This window comes from Mchenga conophoros, linkage group LG3, assembly GCF_057382185.1.
Source record: "Mchenga conophoros isolate Kocher_MC1m ecotype Shallow Benthic linkage group LG3, M_conophoros_male_GT1.1, whole genome shotgun sequence".
NCBI lineage: Eukaryota > Metazoa > Chordata > Actinopteri > Cichliformes > Cichlidae > Mchenga > Mchenga conophoros.
In genome coordinates, this window is record NC_140528.1 from 58,595,702 (window position 1) to 58,620,887 (window position 25,186).

The window sequence follows — 25,186 nt, forward strand, 5'->3', positions numbered from 1 at the left end:
CAGCCGCGAGGAAACAGTCACCTGAGAGCCAACAGAGCCCCCAACCGGACATGACCGCTACCCCGGGTTGAGCCCCCCAAGGAAGATGCCTCCGGGGAACCCCCCGACGCCCTAAGCCTGTCCCTACCCCCACACCAATCACAACAGTGAAGGTGGGACCAAATTATGACCCCCCACCCCCACTAGGTGATGGAGCTGATAAAAGGAGTCCAGAGCAATTGATCTGATGTGGTGGCAGAGGCTGTATCAAGACTAATGTAATCTAATAGATAATTTCTATATTGGTTAGAATTAAGATTATTTTTATTTTTCCAGTTCATGAGGACTGTTTTCTTGGCTATGCATAGGGCAGTGAAAACCATATGGGCTATATTCTTTTCTGAAGTGACATTATCTAAGCTGCCCAGTAAACACACTAAGGGGGAGACACAATGCTGTTTTTAAATGATGATTTTATTTATTAAAGGAATAAAAGCTACTCAAACCTACCTGGACCTATGTCAGAAAGTAACCACCCTCCAAACCTGATAGCTGGTTGTTCCATAGTTGTCAGAAAAAACTGCAATCAGATGTTTGCAATAACTAGCAATGACTCAAAGTAAACGTGTCTTACTGCTGAAACCAGTTGCAGCCTTTACTTTGAAGGTGAACAGCACGGTGGCACGGTGGTTAGCACTGTTGCCGCACAGTGGGGCTAAGTTGAGAAGATAGAGCTGGGTGACTGCTGGTGACTGCCCAACAAGTGATATGACCATTCAACAGGAAGATAACATCCAAACTGGGTACGCATATTCAGGCACAGCCATGTACTGCACACTGCCTTTGCAATGCTATTGAGTAAGTGCTTTCCAAAAGGACAGAGTGGAGCAGAAACAGTGTTATTGATCAGTGTACAGATAAATGTGACTGATGCTGCATAAGTGATTTAAGATGTATGAATGCTTTTAGATGTTTTTCACTGACCGTGGACAACCACTTGATTCCTGTAGCAGCTTTTAATTATTGCTAAAACCTCAAAAAATGCACCTCAAGCATTTGCAAATCAAGTATTTGACAGTCAGATCGCAACTGATTAAATATTCCTTTAATTTGTAGATGTTGAGTTTCCAGCCTCCATAAGCAACACCAATGTGGATTATACTGTGTATGATACTGAGACCTGAGGGAACTGTAACAGAGGTTTGTTTAATTATAAAAATGCTAATTTCGATCTGTGCTGACTTCCTGTGTTCCATGTAACTCTTTAATAATGGTTCAAAATGAAAAAGAGCAGTGTGTGCATGGAATATCACACAGAAACCTTTCTGTACTAAGATAAGTGTTTTCCATGCATATGTACATTTTATAACATATCTAATGGATGTGCAAGATGTACAATTTGTGACAGACAGAACGTGATTCATGGTAAATGTGATGCATTTTTATGTATATAACCATATTGCACAAGAAGAAGAAATAAAGCATATAATAGAATGTAAGTTATTTTAATTAAGTTGAATTATTTAATCAGTTAATTAATAATTAAAATGTAAAAAATGTATAATAACTGGTAGCGACAGAGGTAACTGTGCACTGTGGGTCTCCTAATTGTACTGGCCTCAAAGGGGTCTGTTTACCAGATTGCTTATTTATTACTAGATGTATTACCAAGTAGAGCACAACAAGTCAAACGAACCAGGGAAATTTCAGCAATTTAAAACAGTAAGAAGGGCAATAATATACCCTAACACACCTAGCTAACAAGCCATCACACTAATGAGGTACACAGCACAGGCTCATATTGTCACGTTGTAAGGGTAGGATGAGGAATGTGGACAGAGCCCTGCACAAATAAGTTAATTTACATGCAAATATACAGAATAATCAGAATCATCTTTATTTGGCCAGGTTTGTTCACACAAACAAGGAGTTTGACTCCGGTTCACTTTGTGCTCTTCATACAAAAATAAACATTTTTAAATAGACAATATATAAATTGGCATATTTACACAGAAGGAGAACATAAATACGAGAAGTTTGAAAGTAAGTACCTAGACCCGGTTTGTAGAGTACGCTTGGGGAGTGTGATCGTGTGTACAACGTCTCTTTATGTCTGTCTCCACGTTGGTTGAGTGTGGAGTAAGTGCATATGAGAGCATGAGGGTGGGAATGGATGTTTGTATCTGTGTGTGCCTGTATGTCTGTGTCTATATGTCAGGTTGGGTATCAGACGCCACCTCTCTGGGGACATCTCAGGCCCTCCAAGGTTTAGAGGCCTATCTCCCCCTACCACCACTTTCCCTGCCAGTGGCGGACCCCCTCAGACATCGGTGCGTTGGTGGTTCTTTGTGTCCGGGGATGGGCGTCCAGGTACACACCGGCTCACTCCTTGGCGGCCGCTTATCGGGGCCTGGAGCCTGGGGCTCGCTCGGGCCACTTCGGAGGTGGGGTGCCCCCGGCCTCTCGGCCTGGGGCTCGGTCACTCAGGCGCAGCTGGCTGCCGGCGGAGCTCACGGGCGCGTCACTGCAACTCCCCCTGGCTTCTGCTCTGCGGCTGCTGAGTGAGCCCTCATCTGGGACTCTCCTCAGCTCTTTCCGGGACAGTGGCGCAGCTGCCCCTCTGTTGGTCTTCCTTGGTCTCTTGTGTTCTGGGGGCCTCTGGATGTCTGGAGTTTTGATCTCCTCCACACCTGCTTCACGCCCTGGAGGACGGGGCTGTGGCCCCCCCACACCCTCTAGCAGATTATTACATGAAGGAACCTTTTAAAAAAAAACAAAAAACAAGCGCGTCCATGCTCACAGGTGTACACACGGGTGATCACACCCACAAACTACACCCTTTTTGGCTCCTACCTCAAAGCACACTGTGTTCTGTTGATCTTATGTCCTGCACAATAATGTTTAACATTTAGTATTTACTGTCATATTCCCATATATCATTGTGATGTTGTTTATTCTATTACTCTTGTTCTCTTCTGCTTGCTTTCTTTTTTCTTTCTCAGCAGGTGATCCAGGTGATTGATATATGCATTTTTTTTCTCTGCCCGTTCTGTTGGTTTTTGTTTTTTGCCCTTCTCCCCCGTCCCTCTTCTCAGCTGTTTCTCTTTCCCTCTTTCTTTCTCCCCTTCTTTCCCCCAGTCAAGTCTGTCCCGTATTCAGTAAGTGAAAATAAAATAAACAATAAAAGGTGAATCAAATGGACCATTACGGCAAGGCTGGGATGGTCAGTTTGGTAAAGTAAATCCGTTGGGCATCTTTCTTTGCCTTTAGACAACAATTCTGATGGCAAAAGAGCCAAACGGGACAGGCCAAAAAAAAAAAAAGAAAGTAAGTAAGTAAAACACAAGTTAATCTTAAGAAACTATACAATTAGAACAAATTACAACTGGGCATGAATGGTAGGTATAAATAGGCTGAACATAGTGCAACCTGGATGAACATTATATATTAATATTTCTAATAATATAATAATATCCAAATGTACCCAGCCCTATGTGAAAAAGTCAAAGAAACGTGGAAGTATGACGAATATGCAAAAAGGAAATGCTGTTTCCTCTGACCGTCTGTCTCAGGGACTTGCTTTTTGTTGTTTTTTGTTGGACGCTTACTGTTTCTGATGGAAAAACAATAACATTTGTTGCACAGGATGTTTATCATCTAAATATTTATCATGATATGATCAACTTTAAAAGATTGAGAAATATACTGTTGTGTTTTTGGAGTGATGTCATGATTCATATATGCACAACAACCAATGAGTGAGGTTAATGGTAACGTCTACACCAGGGGTGGGCAATTCCAGGCCAGGTTAACACGGCCTGTTCATGCAAACTGAAAGATTAGGAGCTGTGGCCCAATACTTTTGTCCATATGGTGTGTGTTATGTATCCCAGCGGCAATAAAGACAAACTGGATCTTAATCAGACAAGTTGTGATACCTCATCAGAGATTGGTTGTTTTCGGATCAGATGAGAAAGAAGCAGCTTTCCAGTCCTCTGTTACGTATCGGCACAAGAAGTGGCAGGTCGTTAACTGCGAGGCCGAGCTCGGTCACTGATGAAGCCCCCTTCAATGGATCAAAGTGCCTTCTGTTCACGTGATTGTGAAACTCGAGTGGCTTGGCTTAGTTGCCGTCTCCTGAAAGCTGCTTCGATCGTGTTTAATGTGTAAATGGCTCATGGCGTTCGTGATCAATGGATTGGGTGAGAGTTTACTACAACCTCTGATTTGAAGTAAATTACAACATGCAAGGTTTCCAAATTAGTCTGTTGTTTTAAAGTTATTCATTCTGGTTTTTGAGATTTGAGGATTTGAGTTTCTTAACAAGATATTTTATGATAACTCTAATGCCAGCTAATGCATATAGAGCTTGCATTACAGTTCCCTTTAATGTGTGTGTTCATGTTCTGTCCTTTTATTTGAGATTGTACTTGAAGAGCTGCTACAATCAGCAGAAAGCTAATTGAATGGTTGGTGTGTGTGTGTTTGTGGCACTGCATATGGAGTATCTATTTACTTTACACTGTAGCTGTGTGAGAAAGCTTTCTCTTTGGAGTATATGATTAGTGAAAAGCTATTTCCTATACGTGGGTAGTAAAGCCTGCGTGTGTGTGTGTGTGTGTGTGTGTGTGTGTGTGTGTGTGTGTGTGTGTGTGTGTGTGTGTGTGTGTGTGTGTGTGTGTGTGTGTGTTGGTCCCATCTGTTTTCCACCCTCTCACTCTCTCCATCTCCTCAAGCCTGTCTGCTCTTGGCTACAATCTATCTTCGTCGCCATTTGATGCCGCAGCTAATCATCACAAAATCTACCAACCTGCATTCTCGTGCTCGTCCTTTTTCTTTCTCCCCATTTCATATTTCAGTTTTATGGCTTCTGGTTTTTACTATCTCTCCTGTAATACAGCAGTCTGCCTCTCTCATTCTTTTCTCCCTGTTGTTTTTTTATTAAATGCAAACAAAAAGATAACCTTCATCACATCTACAGTGTCAAACACTTTCAATATTTTTTGTTTGTATAAATGTGAGCTGAGGAATGTGTGTATCCAGGGCTTTGTCAGAAGAACATTTCTATTACACCTATGGTGAATGACTAACACTTAAGTGGCTCCGCGCTGCACAGCATGACAATATCGTTCATTAAATTGCCACTGCTGTCACAGAGGTGCTACCGGGAGATGTAATTATGTAAAAACATTCCCCTGTGCTGCTTGGATGGTTTAATATCTACAAAAATCTGCTGTAACTCCAGCATTGCTGATGTTACCATTGTAGTTGAAGGCTGCTGCTAGGTGAGGAGTAAAGGGAGCAGGATGAGAAATGCGAAGGACAAAAGGCAGCACTGGCAGAACTGAGCTGGAAAAACAAAGATGGTGTTTTACTTGGCAGCCTGGGAATGGAGGAAAAATGAAACAAAGGAGGAAAAACTAGAAGGGAAAGGGATGACAAAAACTATTGAAAACAGTTACTTAAACAATAAAACAGCAATGCTACCCTCTGCTTTCCATAAGACCAAGTTGTTCTACTTGCAAGTTTAAACTGATCTGTCAGGTCAGAAAATATGAAGTCAACACTAATATGGTGACATCAGTCATAGCCACAGCAGATCACGCAGTCAAGGTCAACCAGATACTGGGCAGATTACTTGATCTCAGTGCCAGCCCACATCAGCTGGCATATATAGAGCAGGTTATTTAAGTTGCTGTAGCCTGATCAGAGCTTTTGCGCATGTGCAAGCTGCTCTGCAACCCACCTCCAACCCATCTCCCAATTCCCATATCATTTATATACAGGAGACCAGAAAGAGATCCAACAGTGAGTGTCTACAGCCATCTGTAAAACACGATGGAGGCTCTGTCATGGTTTGGGCCTCTATTTCAGCCTTCGGTGTTGGAGATCTTGTCAGCCTTGTCATCTGAAAGCATCTGATTGGCATCAGATTCATTTTCAAGCATGACATTGATCCCAAACACACACCAGTGCAGCAAAAGCAAACCAGGAAAACTAAACTGGAGCACTACTAGTCATGGATTGGCCTCCCCGGAGCCCTGACCTCAACATTATTGATGTTGTTGGATCATCTTAAAGAAGAGCTTTGAATGTCCTTCAAAAAGCCTGGAGAGCTATTCCTAAAGACTACTTAAAGAAACTACAAGAAAGCTTCCCTGAGAGAGTTCAGGCCGTGTTGAAGGATAAACATGGTCATACCAAATATTGACTTTCAAGCTTGGTACTGTAGAATTGTACAACCTCTGTTTTTCCTTATATACTGCCTTTCCATGTATGTCTGCACATGTTCCAATAAGTCGCTGTACCTATTTCCCATTTTTCTAGCAAAATACAAAGAATTGATGGATGTCTCGAGACTTTTTTTTACAGTACTGTATTACCTTTGCAAACATTAAAATTGCTGTGTACTCTACACTCAACCGATGGCTTCAGATAGAGAATTTAGAGTGTGTGGCCTTAGCACATCTAGTTGTGTCCCTGGGATTTACTTTGCAGAGATGTCCCACACAGATGTTGTATGTGATTTAAAATGAAGAACTACGTGGTTAGCATAGCGCATGTCGTGCCTCATACACCACTAAAGAAAAACAACAAAGGGTCAAAGACAAATTCACTGAAAAACGTCTGCATCAGTAAGTCTTTAGAATCTAAAACGCAAAACACGCTACCGTACAAGGACGACACCCGTGAATACACCACCATTGTTAACCTTGTCATTTCAGTTAGGGTTTCCAACTACAAAGCCTGCGTTCAGATGTGTCTTTAGGCTAACTGTCTAATCCGCTGTGGCTTGTGTTTAGCTGATACTTCAAGCTAATTACATCTCCATCATTTCCAGAAACAAAATTAAATCAAGCAAGATAATTAACGGACTGAGAGCTTTCTACCCTTGCTGTTGTTACATCAGAGCTTAAGTGTTGCTTTTTTGAGATCTTATTTAACAACTCTGACAGCAGAAACAGCTTTGTTAAAGATTGAGGATAAGCTCTTGTTGCCTAGAGAGCAAAAAGTGTTGCTTATTGTGGTTTCAGCTGAGCTTTTTGAGTAGTTGGAGGCATGCTCCGATCCCAAAAAGCACAGCCTTGCCAACCCTGGTGGTAACAGGGGATCTAATTAGCAAATTAGCAAACTTTATTGTTCATGTAGTGCTTTTTTTCCATATGCTTTTGGAAAGGAAAGTCAGCTTGTACCTAGGCATGTTAGTGTTTGAATGTTAAGTAGGGTTTATATTTCCTGAGACACACAGAAGTTAAAGGTTCATTTGGAAATATATACTGAGAGCTTCTGCACTCCACATAAATGAGAGAGTGACAGAGCAATATATTTCATCCCTACTGGCTGCCACCGCAGCTTTGACCTTTGCGCTTCTTATATTGGCTGCTTGTGATGGTGGCTTCTCGCATTAATAGCGCTGGTCCAAGGTGGCTGACAAGGAGGATCGTGGCTGGGTTCTGTTGTTCGATTTTCGAGTCGCTGTCACAATTAACTGTGAAAACAGAAAACGAGAGAAGAAAGAGTGAAGCGGGACGAGGGATCAATAAATGTCACAGCTACATGAGATACACATGAATGCACCTCTGCCTTAGGGTTGGTTGGTTGGTTTATTTCTTTGTATTAACTTTCTGATATCTTTTGCATTAGACATGCAAATGGGGTGGATCTGTGGTGACTTTGGTGAGTGGTATTTAATAAGCTGCACAGCAGTCCCTGAAAGGATTGAAATTCCCTGACTCTGATGATCCTCTCTTACTGCCACAAGACTGACATTTGTGATTTCATTTTAAAGATCTTAAAAAAACACCTTGGATCGATTGGCTCAAAATTTGGTACACGGGTCAAATTCTTGTCTTTTCAGTAAGCACGACTATAACACCTTGATAGAGAGGATAGTGTTGTCCTCCCTGGACTTCCTGAGTTGCTGGAGTCTTCCTCTGTGCACTTTGCATGTTCTCACTGTGCATACATGGGTTATTTTCAGGTACTCGGCTTCCTGCCACGGTCCAAAGACATGTTTACATCTATTAACCCAGCACGCATGAGTGTGAATGGTGGCTGTCTTCCTGTTCGCCCTGCGACAGACTGGCGAACTGTTCAGTGTGTTTTTTCACTGTAATACAGCTGAAATAGGGTTCAGCCTATAAGTAGTTAGGATAATGGATGGACAGTGGTAGCATTGTACAAACCATTATGCAAATACTTTGGCTTGTGACCACATACCACAGCTAATGACTGTTCCTTAACTGAGCTCAGCTGTACTTTGTAGAAGTATACCAGCATAATTAAGTGCTCAGGCAAAAACAAACATGGTATGTCATAATGTGCATGTTATTTCTGTGACTTTAGATCCAGGTCTTTAAACAACTTCTAAATACCTTTTTTGTTTAAGTTCCATAGAGCGTTGTTATTGGTCATTATTATAAACTCTTAGTTTTCTTAGACACAACAGGAAAAAAAATATCCCACGGCCACTTCTCAACACATTTCTTTTGTCCATATTTGTGCAATGTGTTCATGGTGCATGTATGGTGATGCACTATGTTGGACTGGTGCAGTTCATTGTAAACGTTAAATTATATCACAGGTAGCAGATATCAGTTTATATTAAAAGCAATAACAGTGATTAGAGTCACTGAATTCTACCTTTTTATAGAAGCATTGTGGTGCCAGGGGGTTGGAAATCAGCCAAATAACCTCTGCTTCTATCTTGTTGAATTCAATTGGCTAAACCCACAAAGAGCAGTGACTCTCACAACAACAATTGCAAAGGTCAGCTGATTACAGCCTCTACTCAATGCAGGGTTGACATTACTCATAATAAAATTAATGTCATGTGTAAATACAGTTCCTTTATATATCCGTATGTCGTTTTAAAATCACAAACACAGCTAACAATATTAGCTCGGTGGCGAGTAGCCTTCAGTATCTTTGATATCCTATTGCTGTGTGATTTATTACTACTACTGAAGTGGCACATAACCCAGGTAGCTACCGCAACTAAAACAAGGTAGTTGCAGTGGGCTAGCGTTAGTTTTTTAGAAAGAGCTTACCTCCTGATGTTTCTTTAGGTTGGAGTCTTTTGAAGCTGAGAGCAGCTTGGTTGCTGGCAAACAGAGTTTGCATCACACGGTCAGATTTCGCCCATTCCTTTCTTCTTTAAATGTGAAGTGTTGTCTGAATTTCCAAGTAAGAAATGCATTCCTGCCCGCACACTGCTGGCTCTGTTGTGCTGGCTTTGGGTCCATAGTGTACCTGACACCACCAACATTAACAGGACACTTACATTAGAGCTCCTTATTACGTGTTTTGTTTGGGTTTACGGCAATGCTAGGAATTATCAAAATTAGAGAGGGGATAGGAAGGGGATAGCCTAACATATGAAACAGGAAACACCGCTTTGTAATCCATTTATTTCAACAAAGTAACTGTATTCTAATTATCACCTTTTTAAATGGTAACTGTACAGTTAGTCATATTTTGTATTTTAAATACGTAACAGGAGATATTCTGTTACTCCCCAACACTGGTGAAGAAATTTTTTTTTTATCCTTCCTGTTTCTTTTTTCAAATGTCAGATGGCTGGTAGAAGACGATCTGTGAAATACGAAGCAGAGACAAAAGAAAGCATCAAGTCCGAGGGTAATGAAGTAACAGTAAAAGCAGCACTCTGACAAAGCCAAATGAAGCGTTCATGGCTCATGGCTCAGGCTGTTTATCGTACTGAAGAAGAATGGATGGGTGTAAATGGCTTCTGAAATGGTCAATATTACCTGTACATATAAAGAAGCAGCCCCTTTGAATATTACTGTTCCACTGAATAGCAATTATCAGGTGGAATTACTTCCATGGAGAGGCTAGTTACCGCCCTTTAGTTACTATCATAGCCATTATCCACTCTAATGACCAATCAAAAGAAAGTAAACCATATTATGATGGAGGACTCTAATGCTCGTACGTATAAAGTCTGAAGACCTTCACCCTGGTGACCTGGAAAATTGATCCATATGGAACATATGTTAAACTAAAGAGCACATGAAAATGAACTAAAGTCAAGCATGGAAATGGAAGTCACTTCAATAAACAGGTGGTGAGAGATATTCTGCTACCACACGTCTCACAGTACATCATAAATTATGACTTGATCCCTTAATGAATTTTGCTCACTTCCAAAGGAACAAACAGTCTCTGATTTTATATAAGCTTCATTTTAATGGAGAGAGACATAATATCAACAAAAAAATCAGGTCAAGCATGCTACATAAAAGTTATAAACTGTTTTTTGTGCATTAAAGTGAGTTAAAGAGCTTCGAAAGAAAAGTGCTCGATTGGACAGAGATCTACTGAGTGCGGAGGCTGTTTGAGTACAGTGAACTTACTGTAATGTCCAGGAAACCAGTTTGAGATTATTTGAGCTTTGTGAAATTGTGTGTTGTCTAAGGAGCTTGGAAAGAAAAGCGTCTGGACTTCTTTAAGTTGCTTGAAGACGTTTCACCTCTCATCCGATAAGCTTCTTCAGTTCTAGCATCAAATGGTGGAGAGTCCCAGATTTAAGCTCTGTGGGAGTAACCCGTCAAGAGGGAAAACGGGTAAATAGTAAATGGTCTGTATTTGTATAGCGCTTTTACTAGTCCCTAAGGACGCCAAAGCGCTTTACACAACCAGTCATCCACCCATTCACACACTGGTGATGGTAAGCTACATTGTAGCCACAGCCGCCCTGGGGCGCACTGACAGAGGCAAGGCTGCCGGACACTGGCACCACCGGACCCTCTAACCACCACCAGTACGCAACGAGTAAAGTGTCTTGCCCAAAGACACAACGACTGAGACTGTCCAAGCTGGGGCTCGAACCGGCAACCTTCCGATTACAAGGCGAACTCCCAACTCTTGAGCCACAATCGCCGATCGCCATTGTAAACCACCGCCTCTGTTCAAAGATGGTCGCTCACAGTGCACATAGATGGCTTCTTTCACTCCTCTTTCAAACCATCTGTCCTCTCTGTCCAAAATGTGAACATTGACATCCTTGAAGGAGTGACCTTTGTCCTTTAGATGCAAATGGACAGCCGAGTCTTGTCCCGTTGAGGCGGCTCTTCTATGTAGAGACTATGATGATCTTAGACTACGATGACCTGGATGACTGAGAACCTTCACAGACATTAGAGTGGTTTAAGGATCCAGTCCCCAAGTAAGATGTTTTGTATCAAACTATCAATCACACCATACAGACATGTCAACTTGGCCTACAAGACTACCTGTAACGAGCTACGAATCCCTTTTTCAATAATCACAATTGTTTTGCTATATTTATTTGTATATATGAAAAAAAAAATTTTCCAGCAAGACGCTGTGACAACTCTTGCCTGAATGCCATCCGGGATTATTGAATGAATGAAAATTGTTTTTAAAAAATCATGCAGAGCCTGATTTTTTAACTCACTCGGCACCAAATAGATTCTAAAATTCTAAATTTATCCACCATTTGTTTCTCTTCCAGACTGAAAAGCACAAGTCAGATGTTAGACACTTCAGTGTTTCCAAAGCACACATGAAAGCACGCTGAGGCTGTTCACCCATGGGAGACCGTTACACGCGAAGATCAAAACAGCATTTGGCACGGGTGAGTACATCACCGACACACACATATGAACACAAAATGCGACCGGATTCAGTTCAGTTATTCATAAGTATGGAATGCAGACTTAGAGTCTCAATCAGTCATATTAGTGCGTCAGATTGTGCGCCGACTGGCTGGTCAGTCATTATGCTGTGATATAAACAGGAAGTATACGAGATTTCACAGCTTTGTTTGTGTGTGTGTGTTTTTCAGAAATGGCATTATGCCATATTTTTTGTTATTTTTATAGTGTTTGCTTGTAGATGTGGGCCGTAGCGGTGTGAGAACTCAGTCTTAAACAACCTGACACAATCTGAATTTTGCCACAGGCTATGTATCGTTTGGATGCGTCTCACAGTGGGATCTAGGACCACCGTTTTGCCACATTTGTCAAGGGACTGTCAACTTGCATCTGAAGCAGCCCAAAATCTCTAGAGTGTAAAGAACTTACACATGCACAAACACATACAGACTCACAATCCAGTATCATACAGTCAAAGCTGTGCAGAGCTCAGAGATGCTGTAGGCGTGTTTAGTGTTGGGTTCAGACAAAGAACATTCAGTGTTATGTGGCACCATCTGTCCCTGAACAGCAAAACTCCCACGTGAGGGCATCTACACACACTTACAAAGAAGCACACACAAACATAGATGGATATACAATAAGTAAATACTCTCATGTCCCCCTCACATGTTCTCATATTTTGCTAATTATCTCCCTTACGGATGCCTGATTTCCCCTCGCTTCCTCCGTCTTTTTCACCTCTGTCTCCTCTCGTCTCCCGCTGCATCTGATAGAGTCTATTTAAGGGGACTGCGCACACACACAAACGCACACACACAAATCGCCCTCTCCCTGTTGCTCTCAGGCTGTCTTTCACTTTGGGAAAGTTGCAGCTTTCATCCAACTTTGACGACTTCACATTAATTAGCTCAGTGGTTTGTTCTTCTGCTGGAGTGTGTGCTAGTTAGCAAAGTGGTGTCTGCTGATATTTGATAAGTGGGTGTGCACTACACTTTCTCTGTGACATTTCGGTGTCTGTCATTCGGAAAAAGCACACCCACATTTTGATGCCACACCATGAGAGACCCTTATTGGCATAATCCCCTAGTTACCAAGGGCCTGGTTTAAGATAAGGAGTAGTAGAATGGCTTTGTAATCAGTGCAAAGTTTCTTTAATGAAACAATGAACTAAAGGAATTTAATTACTTACGCTTCCCTGGTCATGAGGAGACCAGTTGTTTGGCTTTTGGGAGGCATGTTGGCTCTACTCTTCTCTAATAGTTTTCTAACTGGTCAACAGTCCTGGGTCTTTCTAACATTTTTCTTTCATGAGGGAACAAATGCTGTTGTATTAGATCCAGTGTAGTATTGCCTTCTGGATATTGAAGGCCTTCCCGGAAGTAGATTTCTGGATAGGAGCAGATGTTTGAAAATCTGTGTATAGCTTTCAGGACTGATGCAGCCTTTCCAGATGTGCAAGATGCCAATTTCATAGGCACTAATGCGACCTCCTACCATCAGGTATCTTGGCTTTTTGAAAAAAGTGTTAGTAACAAGCCGGATGATCCCTTTCCACTTTAGTAACTTTTAAAGTGAGCAATAGTTCTCCAAGTTTTTTGAAGGTTGTTGAAAGTTTTTTTGGTTCATTTTCACTCATTTTCAGTCCAATCCTTGTACTTAACCATCTTGGGAATAATGTTGACTCAGGGATTAACCAGTGGTGTGTCTACGTATAACAAAAACTTAAGAACAATTTTTCAATTGTATCTTTAAACACTTTGTTACTAGCAGCCTGTTGCATAAGCACACGTTCCCATTTCTTTAAATGTTTTTTAAAAGGGGGGAAATATTCCTGCACAGACCTGACATAGGGATCGAGGGCCAGTTCTTTCAGGTGATCCATCACCAAAGGTCTGATGGAGTGAAAGGTTTGATTCAAATCATCATCAATACTGTAGAGAAGGTCAGGAGGGCAACGGTGAGTGTCCACAGCCATCTGTAAAATACGGTGCAGGCACTGTCATGGTTTGAGGCTCAGGTTCAGTCAGTTGTGTCGGAGGTCGTGTTAAAATTAATGGAATTATGAAAACAGTACAGTCAGATTTTGATTCACAATGCAATAACATCCTAAAAAAATTTAATAATTTCATTTTTACGGCATGACAATGATCCCAAGCATACTGTCAGTGTAGTAAAGACATGGCCAGAAAATCACACAGTGAAACACTATCAGTCATGGATCGGCCTCCCCAGATCTCGAACCTCAACATTATTGAAGCAGTGTGGGATCATCTAAATGCAGCCAACATCCAAAGAAGAGCTTTGAATGTCCTTCAAGAAGCCTGGAGAACTATTCCTACTTAAAGAAATGACAAGAAAGCTGCCTGAGAGAGTTCAGACTGTGTTGAAGGATAAAGGTGGTCATACCAAATATTGACTTTCAAGCTCCTTGTATTGTAAAAGCTCTGTTTCTCCCTTATATAATGTATTAAGATGTATATTTGCACTTTTCAAAAAATCAGTACACTTTAATATTAAACCCTGGTCACGTTATGTTGTGGCTGCACAGTCAGCTAATGCTTGTTTTGCTCTTGTTAGCATGAATCCACGACACATATTGCTGTTACATTTCACGAAATGTTTGTTTTAAGAGTCTTAGGATTCTACTGACTGTTATTAATATTATTATTGTTATTATGTCTATTATTGCAGGACCTTTACCTTATAATACAAAGTGCTTTGAGGTGACTGTTGTTGTGATTTGGCGCCATATGACTGAAAATGAAAACTGAATTGAATTTCCGTGCAAAGAAAAACTGGCTTTATGAGTGTCACTTCAATAACTTTCAGTAATATTGCATGTATTTTTGTAGCTTTGAAGGGTTAATGAGACTACATATTACCACCACTTTTCAGTTTTATTAGTTTGCCTTAATTATGCATCAAGTGCAAGTACCACAGATCCATAAAGCCACTGCAGACTAAACAAGCTTTGCATTTCTTGGTAAACTTTGTTGAATTATGCCTGACTCTCATTCTCCTGACTTAAGGACTTCTGGTTTTCCTGTAATATTTAAATTTGGGGGTTTAAAAAAAGATGCTCCAATTCCAACCAAAAAGCACTTCCTACCTTAGAGAGACCAGCCTCCTCAAAAAACTTACCTTCTTCTGACACGTAAAATTGGTTTTTACAGAGACAGAAGTCAGAGATGCATACCCTGACATTTTAGAGTATTTTTAGTTGGTGTTTGAACAAGTCAGAGAGTCTGAGTGTCTGTTTTCCTTCCTCACTACCTCTCATGCTGCAGCTCTCATGTGATGATGAGACATTGTGTCATGTGCCCATCTGTCAGTGATGACTATGCCCTGATATCAGTACAAAATACACATATATACTAAACACATGCATGTTCTCTGTTGAGGAGGAGGAGAAAAAGGCCGTGTCTCTCAAGTTAATTAGTCTCTCTGGCACTGCGCTCCCCTCTTCCCTTCTCCAAAAGAGCACCAAGGTCAGATTACTTCTCATGATGGATCTCCGCATGTGTTCATGTCCCACTTTCTCCCGTTTTTCTCCGTTACACACATAAAGACGCACGTGCTTTCACAATGTCTTTGATCCTAAAGCCAGAATCGATTTGTTTTGTTGATGCAGTAGAGCTACCGAGTGTAATGACCTCTTCACTGTAGCTGCAGGGACAACATGTGTGTGTATGCGTGTGGCTGCAGGGATCAGCCATAATGAAGTGTGAATCCATCTGATAAAAAAAGTGTGTGAGTCGGTGAACTTCCCCAAAGGACTTACACACTGCTTTTACACAGATTACCTCTGCAAGAGTGCGCCTCTGTCTAGTTAAGCTACTTTCACTTCATTTAATCTTAATTTCCTTTTAGTTTGACGTGCAGCTTTTTGATTGTTACAAATTAAACGTGAGTTAAGGCCTCTACACACCAAACGTATAAAATTTGTGGAAATATTTCGTGCGTCAAAAATATTTTTGAATTTGCCTATTCCTAACGCTACAGAGGAGAATTAGGGCCACATTAAGAAAAAAACATATATTATTGTTCATTTTGAAATTTTGAAATTACACTAGACTCACTATTTAGAGAGTAAAAAAGTAGAAATACTGTTTTGAAAAGAAAAAAGTCAAAATGTGGAGATTTAAGTTGTCCTTTCAAGCCAAATTCCTTCCATGGCTGCTGTGCTCTGCAAAATGCCTTCACCACAGAACACCAGACGTGGCAGGCCCGCCATCAGAGCTCAGCTCTCTTCACAGATGAGAGCAGGTTCACGCTGAGCACTTGTGACAGACATGAAAGAGTCTGGAGAAACCGTGGCGATTGTTAAGCCGCCTGCAACATCATCCAGCATGACGGGTTTGGCAGTGGGTCAGTGATGGTGTGGGGAGGCATGTCCTCCTTTGTGTTGGTGAATGCCACACGGTGCTGGGTATGTGAGCAGAGGTCCCACTAATGGACGTCAGGACCGCATGGAGTCTGTGCCCGACGAGTAACCCGCTGGTGCTCGTTTTGCACGTCTCTCGGGGCGCGCCTCCTATTCCTCCTCACACACAGCAGCAGATCCTGAGCCTTAGGATGGTGTCTCCTCCACACTCTTGACACAGGATGCTACTTTGCAACCTGAATATGCCGCAGGTTATCTTTCCTAAGCGGGCAGATTGACATCTCAGAAGTTTAACTGACTTTGTGTTTTAATGCTTTTTTACAAAATCCTTTAGTTGTTTTTCTACATTAAATTAATCACATTCTCAGGCTTCAAACAGCAACATGTAGTGATGAAAAGAACCCATAAAGTGTGAGCGGTGTGTGTTCGAGGAGATGTGTGGCAGACGCTGAAGGAGCAGGTGCAGAGTGGACCGGCGGGTTCACAAAGGCGAGGAGCTGATTGGCAGGACTTTGCAGAAAGCTGACTGGCTGGCACACGCGGGAATCTGGAGTGCAGAGAGTTTGGAAACCACAGAGAAAAAAGTAGTTGTTATTACTGCTACACTTAATGGAAAAATTTGACAGAGAGTGGGTGGAAGAGCTGGAGTTAATATACTGCAGGACGATGATGTATACCTGTGTGGGGAAAGATGCTGGTGGAAGGAAGAACGTGCACAGGAAAAAGATTGATCTGAATCACAGAGCTGTATCACAATAAGTGAATGCAGATGTGCATTAATTTACTCATGACTCATGACAGTCTCTTCCACATATATCTGCATGCAACATGGCAGCTTTATATCCTTACTAGCTTCACATATGGTGACTGTCAAAACAATAAGAACAGAAGAATAAACGATACGTCAAGACCAAGTAGGAAGAAAGAGAAAAAAACTGAAAAGTAAAAGTCCAGTGAAAAAAACAACCTTACTCATAAAACTTAGGATGCTCTTTTGAAGTCGGCTTACACATATGGAGAGTTTGCTTCTGCAGAGGTTTGGTTGCTGAAGGTTCAGTTCTTGGTAGTGAATGACAGGAAACTGTACTTTCCCGTTGTTGCCAGGGAACTGGGAACTTTTACTTTTGCACGAGCAGGACCTTTCAAGCTCTACTAATCCTTCCTGCACCGCGCTGCATCTCTATGTTTGCCTGCGTTGCCCGTATGCTGCCACTTTGACGGCATCACGCTCATCACCAAGAAGCCAATTCGCTCGCTTAGTGCAGAGCCACTTCACTTCTCACTCACTCAGCTCAATTAAGGCTTAAAGCACTTGAGACAGTCATTTTCTGTAAATTGTACCGATTTCTTCTAGAGCAGCATCTGATGCACTGATTTTTAATGACTGGGTCACAACACTCTGGCTGAGGGTAGTTCTGACATTGCAATTGCTGCATCTTCCTTTATGTTTGTGGTGGCTTTTTGGCCAACCGAGGAACAAAGTGCATCACAAAGTACTTTGACGCTTCCCTTCCATTAATAGTGATTATTAAGCTTTTTTTCCACCCAGAAAGCTGACGCTGCAGTGGGAGTGGGACTGTCTCAAACCCCAACACTGGTATTTGTAGCCGCTGCCACTGTGTTTAAGTACCAGCTGAGACCATGAGCATGAGCAGTCCTATCTGAGGACTTTTGGGAATAAACTCTGAGTAGCCCAAGTTCTTAAATTTATGCCTTGTGCAATCAGGCTGTCCAACACTATCTGTGGTGCTAACGCAGCCAAAAGGACAAGCTAATCTCCTTAATTATCACCGTAAGCTATTCATGATGATGATGCAGTCACTGTAGTGCTACAACGGGTTTATGGCCTTTGGATTACCCCGTACCCAGTACACTGGGGACATGGATCCCCAGGACATCTTTGTCACGGGCTGGGTCTGTGATCCAGCATTTTGGGTTCAGTTTGTATTGTTGACTTATGTTATTGAAGATATGTTAAGTTCTGGTTGTTGCTATTATTTATTAGGATCTGAGTTTCCTTGTATTTTGTCATTCATTGTTTATGTTAAGTTCATTTAGATATTAGCTCCTAGATTGTTTTAGTTTTTGTTCTTTGCTTGTTAAAGCCATTTGTGTCTTCGCCCCCTGTGGTTAAGTCTTTCTTGTTGGCTCATGTCTTAAGCTGTCATGTTTCATGTCTGCATGGTTCATTTGTCAAGTATGTGTCTTGTCTGCATCCCGTCATGTTTCCTGTTTATTTTGAAAGTCTTGTTTCCATGTTCTATGTGCTAAGTTTACACTTCCCCTGCGGTCTCATTATGATTTTTTGTGGCAGCTGTTTCCTCATGTGTTTCCACTTCCCATGATCACCCCTTGTGTGTCTGTGTGTTTCCGTTCAGTCTTCGTCAGATCGTCTGTACTATTTTCCCCATGTCAAGTCATAGTTCACAGTCATAGCAGTCACAATCGTCATAGTTTCCTACTCAGTCTGTCTCTTCGTCTGTGTCTGCTCCTGGGTCCTCCTCACTCTTGTTCTTATCGCTAAAATGGCCTGCATTTGTATAGCGCTTTACTCAGTCCCCTAAGGACCCCAAAGCGCTTTACACTACATTCAGTCATTCACCCATTCACACACACATTCACACACTGGTGATGGCAAGCTACATTGTAGCCACAGCTGCCCTGGGGCGCACTCACCGAGGCGAGGCTGCCGGACACTGGCGCCACCGGGCCCTCTGACCACCACCAGTAATGGTGGTGGTCAGAGGGCTAATGATAGTTCCTCATGGTTTGCTTCATGTTTGGGCTCATTGCCAATAATTTATGTGTTTAATGCATATGTACAGAAGAGAAGATGACAAGCATGTGCCTGTATAACTCTCTGGCCAGCGAATGTAACGCAAATACCTTCAGGACTTGACGTCATTTCACATGCGTGTTCATCAGGTTTTGATAGGTTGATTGGGGTTTTTTGTTGGTTTTTTTGCTCTTAGTCAGCATTTACAGTATTTACATTTTCTTGTGCTATGTTGTCCTATTCTTGTGAAAATATGTCATATTCAACAGTCAGGCTTTCCTATTGGCTAATTTTTGAGTCATTTTCCACTTATTATAAGCCTATTAACAGGAAGCGATTGGTCATGCACAACAATGCCTCTAAAAGAGCCATTAATCAGCCATTTCATTAACTTTTCACCTACTTATTACTCTAATCAACCAATCACATGGCAGAAATTCAAGACAACCTGCTGAGGATTAAATTAGACATCAGGATGAGGAAGAAAGGCGATTTACTGTAAGTGGTTTGAATGTGTTGTGGTTGTTGGTGACAGACGGGCGGTCTGAGTATTTTTAGAAACTGCTCAGATATCAGCTATCTGCTACACCCCTTGCCCCACAGGCTAAGTCAGCAAAGCGTAACTAATAAAACCACTGGTGAGTGTAAAGAGCCAATGTGTTACTAATATGCATGCTTAAAGCAGCTTCTAAGTGTCTGAATATATGTTCCTTTTCCTCTTGGCTGAATTCCTTGTAAAGAAAGTATAGCAGCAATTATTTGCTGCTATACTTTCAATTATTTGAAAGTATAGCAGTTGCTATACCAGGAAAAAGTATCCAAAATGTATCTGCAGAGGAAGTGCTCTTATTACGAATCATTTCAGTGAGGGAAATGCGGCATTAGTCAGCTCAGCCCTGACAGGGCTGCAGACCAAAAACAGCTGCTGAGTCTGGTTTAGGAAGCGTTCCTCCCTCTAATCAAGTGTTTTTCTTTAAGTGGGCAATCACTTATTAATTAGCAACTCCCAAGCCATAGCGAGCTCTCCTGACAGGCTGCCAAAAGAAAGATAATCAGAGTATATGGGCCTTTCAACTTTGGGGAACACAGTTGACAACCCATCACCGCACCCCCTCTGGGTGCACAAATCCAAATTAGCTCTCGTCACACCCTCTTGAATTTTTATGTCGATAGCAGACGCATGTCCCCATGACTGCCGGCCAAGATTCTGCAAATGTTTTAGGTGAAAAAAAGTCCATTATTCATTATCTGAATTCTCCACAGCGGTGTCAAATGGTAGAAATATAAGTGAGCGTCCTGCATTTGGGTGAAATTCCTCACCGGTGGGCAAATACTGAGAACTGCAGATTCATATAAGTCAATGCATTGGAGTTGATGCTGGAAGATCAGGTTAGAAACAGCCTTCAACTCACTTTTACCTCAATCTTAAAACGTAGTAAACATGAAGTACTGACTGTCTCAGTACCACAGTCACACGTATACCCACAAACTAATTGCTCTCCTTCAGGCTGTCTATCAAACAGCGCCTGGCTTTTTAATGACATGCTAATAAGGCACTAACGGCAGAGGGAAAAAAAGCCTAACAAGTTTTGCAATTAAAATGGCCGAAAAAATTTTCCTCCTCCTCTTCAGTCCTTCTTCTCTTCCGCTCCTCCCCAGGCGGGGGGTTGCCGGGCGTTTTGTCAGCCCTACTTGGTTTAAGTAGTTTTTATAATGGAGGCTGCCACATCAAGAAAGCGTCAGGAAGGATGCGAGTGCACATGAGAGGAGAGAGAGTGTGTTAAGTGTGTCCTTTTTGTTTCATTTCCAATAATGTTCCTGTATGAGAGAGAAGGGCTGTGTCAGAATGCTGAGTAAAAGTCTCTGGAGGGTTGCCTACACACAAACACACACGCACACACACCGTGTGGGCGCACGGACACCCACTCGCAGTTTTTGTGCATTTACACACAAAGCTGTGCACTCTGGTCCTCCCACTCACTCTGCTTTCTTCTTCACCTTAGAGTCTTGGCAATAATGCGAAAGGACAAGGTCTCTGAAAAATTCAAACGGGAGCGGGAAGAGGAAGAAAAAGGAAAAGAGATGGTCCCCGTCACGAGAGGGATGAAGGGTCACCCCGTGTCCGCGTCGTTAACATAAATTATCGAACGCGTCTCCCCTGTTGACTGTCAAGCTGCTGCCCATCCACCCTCTGCCCCTCATTAAATATGAACGTGAAGCCCTTGCGGTGTGCGTTGGGGGAATGTAAGTGAAAAGTGGCCAAAACATGAACTTTCAGCATATGCTGTATCCTCTGTGATGCTTTCATTGCTTGTTGCGACCAAATTCAGTCAACAAGGGAGCCAATTTTCAAGAGTGTGTGCTTTTTTTCTCTTGGTGAAGGAAAATTGGATGCTGTTCATCTGCGAGTATTGTGTAGTTTGCATTGCTGGCATGTCTCTTATTAGTCTCCTCAGCAACACTAACACCAGACTCATCTGTACTGAATAGCATGAAAAAGTCACAGCACAGTACTTTGGATGCAACGTGGACGCACAAAGTCGGCACAGCTGCTGATCAAAGAGCTTCAGTCCGATGTTTATTTAATGATTCACATGTGGCGTAAATGAACTGACTCCATCTTATCCAATCTCTTTTTCTCTATTTTTACTTGGTAGGCTTTTCCTTTGAATTAGCAATGTAGGCATCAGCAACTTTTAAACATCTGGATTTCATGTGTGTTTATATAAAGTTAAAGGCTTTCCTCGTCTACCTTCACACACATATGAATGTTAGGAGTGAGTTTATGGGAATTTTGACCATTCTGCCAGAAGCACATTGGACGAGAAGGCCTGGCTCACAGTTTTTGCTCTAATTCATCCCAAATTCTGTCGGGTTGAGGTCAGGAGTCTGTGCAGGCCAGCCAAGTTCTTCCACACCATAATCGCTCATCTAATAATAAAATGGAAGATCAGATCATTAAATAATTTTTACTGCTTGTTAGCCAGCTACTGTGGTTATTTAAGGTACTTGCAACCATATTTTAGTTATCCAAACCTACCAGACACTTTGTGTAGAAGTAATTGCACCAAAATTGGTTGAGTCACGCGTGGCTAGAAGAACTGCAGTCAGATAACTTTGACCTCTTCTCTGTGGAATTGTTTTTCACATCGATCGGCTATGTTTGGATATCTGGTTTCCTTAATTCCCTTTTGAGAACTGCATTTTGTTTTATCTTGGGTTGTCTTTGTCTAATATTGAAATTTGATTCATGATGTAGAACATGCTCCTGTGATAAATATGCAAATAATAAGAAAAAGAGCAAATACTGTCTCACAGCACTCTGTGTGGATCCATCCACTGTGGCGACCCCACGTGTGAGCAGCTGAACGAAGCTTTTAATGTCATGAACTTTGAAATTTAACTCGCTAGCTGAGGCTCACACAGGCTGAGATGTAGCTCTTGGGTTCTGTGTAGTTTCTCTGAGCATTGCTCAGTCTGACCTTCGAGTTCACTCCTGTGAAAACTGTAGCATTGTGTTAACTCACACCTGACTGCTCAACAGCACAAAACTGCCAAAACTTCTGATTTTATAGAGGTGCTCACCCTTCTTGATGATAACTTGGCTGGCTGCTACTTATACTCTTAATTCCCAAAGAAGCAGTAAGGATGTACTTAGTATTTCAAAGGACTGCAGAGAGTCCTGTGAAAACTTTGTTTCTGACATTACTGTCTGTATGTCTGTATAAGGCAACATGTCTTTTCTCCCCATGGATGTGTTGCTGTCTAGCAAACACATGCACGCAGGCAAGGAGAAACAGTGCCTTGTAGAGTCATCGCAGCAACCTCTGAGCACCGCACAGTGCAGGTTTTAGTGGCAGCTGTGTTAACTTTATTATCTGCTAAGTGCTCAGATTGTACAGAATTTGTTTGTTGAGCCCGTCTATAAATCAGGAATACAAGCCTGAAATGCACAGCCACACAAACGCTCAGCTCTTAATCTGCTGTGCAGACAAAGTAGCGAGGGCAGGAGCAGCATAAACAGGAGCTGTGCATTCATAAAAAAACTTTAAGTTGTGTTTGTATGAAGTTTCTACAAACCCGTGATCAGGAGAAACTCTTGGCAGTGAATTATTTCTTATGATGTCACCTTTATACAGTTTGCAGCAACCTTTAAAAAATAATCTTTGCTTTGGTAATAGATAGATTTGGACTAGATTTGGAGAGTTGGACTGTCTTTTAATTCTTCATGGCACAGGTTCCTCAGAGATTCTGGTCAAACATTTGACTGTTGTGTTACACATCTCCCAAATTTCCAGTTCTACCACATCCCAAAGATGCTCTATTGGATGTATTGGACTGAGAGTTTTTAAATTGTGTTGATAGGCCACGTAAAACCAGAGTTATGATAAAACATGGCATTTAGTTGTTTTGAACGGGGGGAAGTTTTAGGAGTGACGGCGGTGTTTTGAGATGTGAAAGATTTGCGACATTTAGCGCAAATCTTGTGTAGTTAGTGTGTAGTGTAGTCAATAGTTTTGTTGTTTGTGTCAGAACAATGAGGCGACTGCTGAATGTTACAGGTGTTACAGGAGTGATACATCTCCTGCTGTCAGGCCTGCAGGTATCAGGCTGTTGTTCTCCTTTATATCATAGTGGACAGAAATTATTTTTTGGAGCGGCACAAATAATTTGTTTGGCATCAGATTTGATGCAGAACAGCTGATTGTTCTGTAAATAGTTTGAAATGTTTATTTAAAAAACGCCTCGGCTGCATTTTTAGATAAAACAGCTGCAAAAAACGTTGTTGTTTGCAAAAACTCAGTAACTTTTTTGAAGAAGTAACTTTATAAGTAATTGCCCAACATTGGTCATTATTTACTGTATTTTGCAGACAGAGTTACAGGACTCTCTCCCAGACCACAGACTCATACTCATAATACCAGTCAGAGCTTTATTTAAAAAAGAAAAAGAAAGAAAGGAAGTTTTGTTTTCAAAATTGGAGTTCAAGTTGTTTTTACTTCCAATAGTGTTAACGTACTACACAGATCATGAACAAGATTTTTTTTTTCATTGTAAGTGGGCTAAAGCAGTTAATTAATAGTAGTCTAACATAAATGCTGTAATTTGATTATTTTAATAAACCATGTAACTTGGATGGATTCGATGCTGGCGTGACCACAGTGCACACGCCTGCTGTTGCTCACAGTGGTCCAAGGGACCGCTCATGGAGTTTGTGTGTTCGCTCAGACACGTGAAAAATTAGAGGGAGCATTGACCAACACCATTACCCCACCAACAGCAGCCCGTGTTGATTCAAACCTGGATGGATTTTTGCTTTGGTGTTGTTTAAACCAAACTCTGAATGTTGCAGCAGAAATCAAGATAAACTTTAGTGAGCATGTGTGAACTGTAGCCTCAGTTCCCTGTGTCACCCTGTTTGCTCTGCTGACATTAAAGAGGGTAAGGAGGTAATGCTTAGTAACCAGTAATTAGACTACTTTTCTATTGTTATTTTGGAAACAAAAGAGAATCAAAGGCCTTTTGTGCACTGCGAATACATAAGTTCAGATTTCAAAAGAACTCTACTCTTTCAGTTCACAAACGAAGCGCCGTGCTTTGGGCCAAAACAATCTTTAAGGACACGTTCAAAGCTAACATCAGGCAGTCCGAGGATCTTGAGTAAGGTGTGTATCAACGTGCTGGAAGCATGCAACACTCAGAGCATTAATCCAGAAAAACACAAAGTGAATTTCATATTTAAAGACCAACTTTGAAAACAAAAAATAGACCTGAAAAAATCACAGCCAGTACTTTAATTCCTGTTTTTCTTATAGTCCTTAAACTTCAATTACATTCCTCACAGCAGGAAAATTGTCCTACAGCCATTTATTTATTTTTTGCACCAGCTTTTATAGGGGGAGAGGTGGTGTACGCTCTCAGTCTGCTGCAGGGCTAACACAGAGACACAGACAGAGTCACACATGTGGCCAATGTTTTTGGACTGTGGGAGAAAGCCGGAGAACACATGCGGACACCTTCCACACAGAAGGGTCACAGTTGGCTGATGGATTTAAACCCACCATCTTCTAATTGTAAGGCAACGGTGCATTGTTCTTGTTTTTAAAAAAAATAGAAAAACGAAAAGAAAAAAACTGGAGTTCATCCAGTCATTTCCATGCCACCTAATCATCCCTGCTAATGGATTATTCCTTTAAAATAACTCATGTTCAGAATAATTCATGCAGATCGGGGCAGTCCAGTAATTTTATGGGACTCTCTAAGTGTGTGGTGCAGCAGGTTCCTGTCAACAGATTGCCAAAAAAGTAATGAAGGAAGAGGTAATAACAGAGTCTGTTGTAAACCTACAGATTAGGGTTAGGAGCTTTACACACACCCTTACTAACGTAGGGCAGTTTTACATAA

The 25,186-nt window shown here is 41.6% G+C and overlaps 1 protein-coding gene across 3 annotated transcripts in view; it reads left to right on the plus strand.

Moving 5' to 3' along the window:
* The window catches only part of htr2cl1 (5-hydroxytryptamine (serotonin) receptor 2C, G protein-coupled-like 1), a 221,281-nt gene that overhangs the window by 94,603 nt on the left and 101,492 nt on the right, over positions 1–25,186 (plus strand). For all 3 annotated transcript variants that reach the window (XM_085264523.1, XM_085264531.1, XM_085264542.1), the window contains exon 3: positions 11,477–11,599. The gene's annotated coding sequence lies outside the window, so the exon portion shown is untranslated. The remainder of the gene's footprint in view (positions 1–11,476; positions 11,600–25,186) is intronic.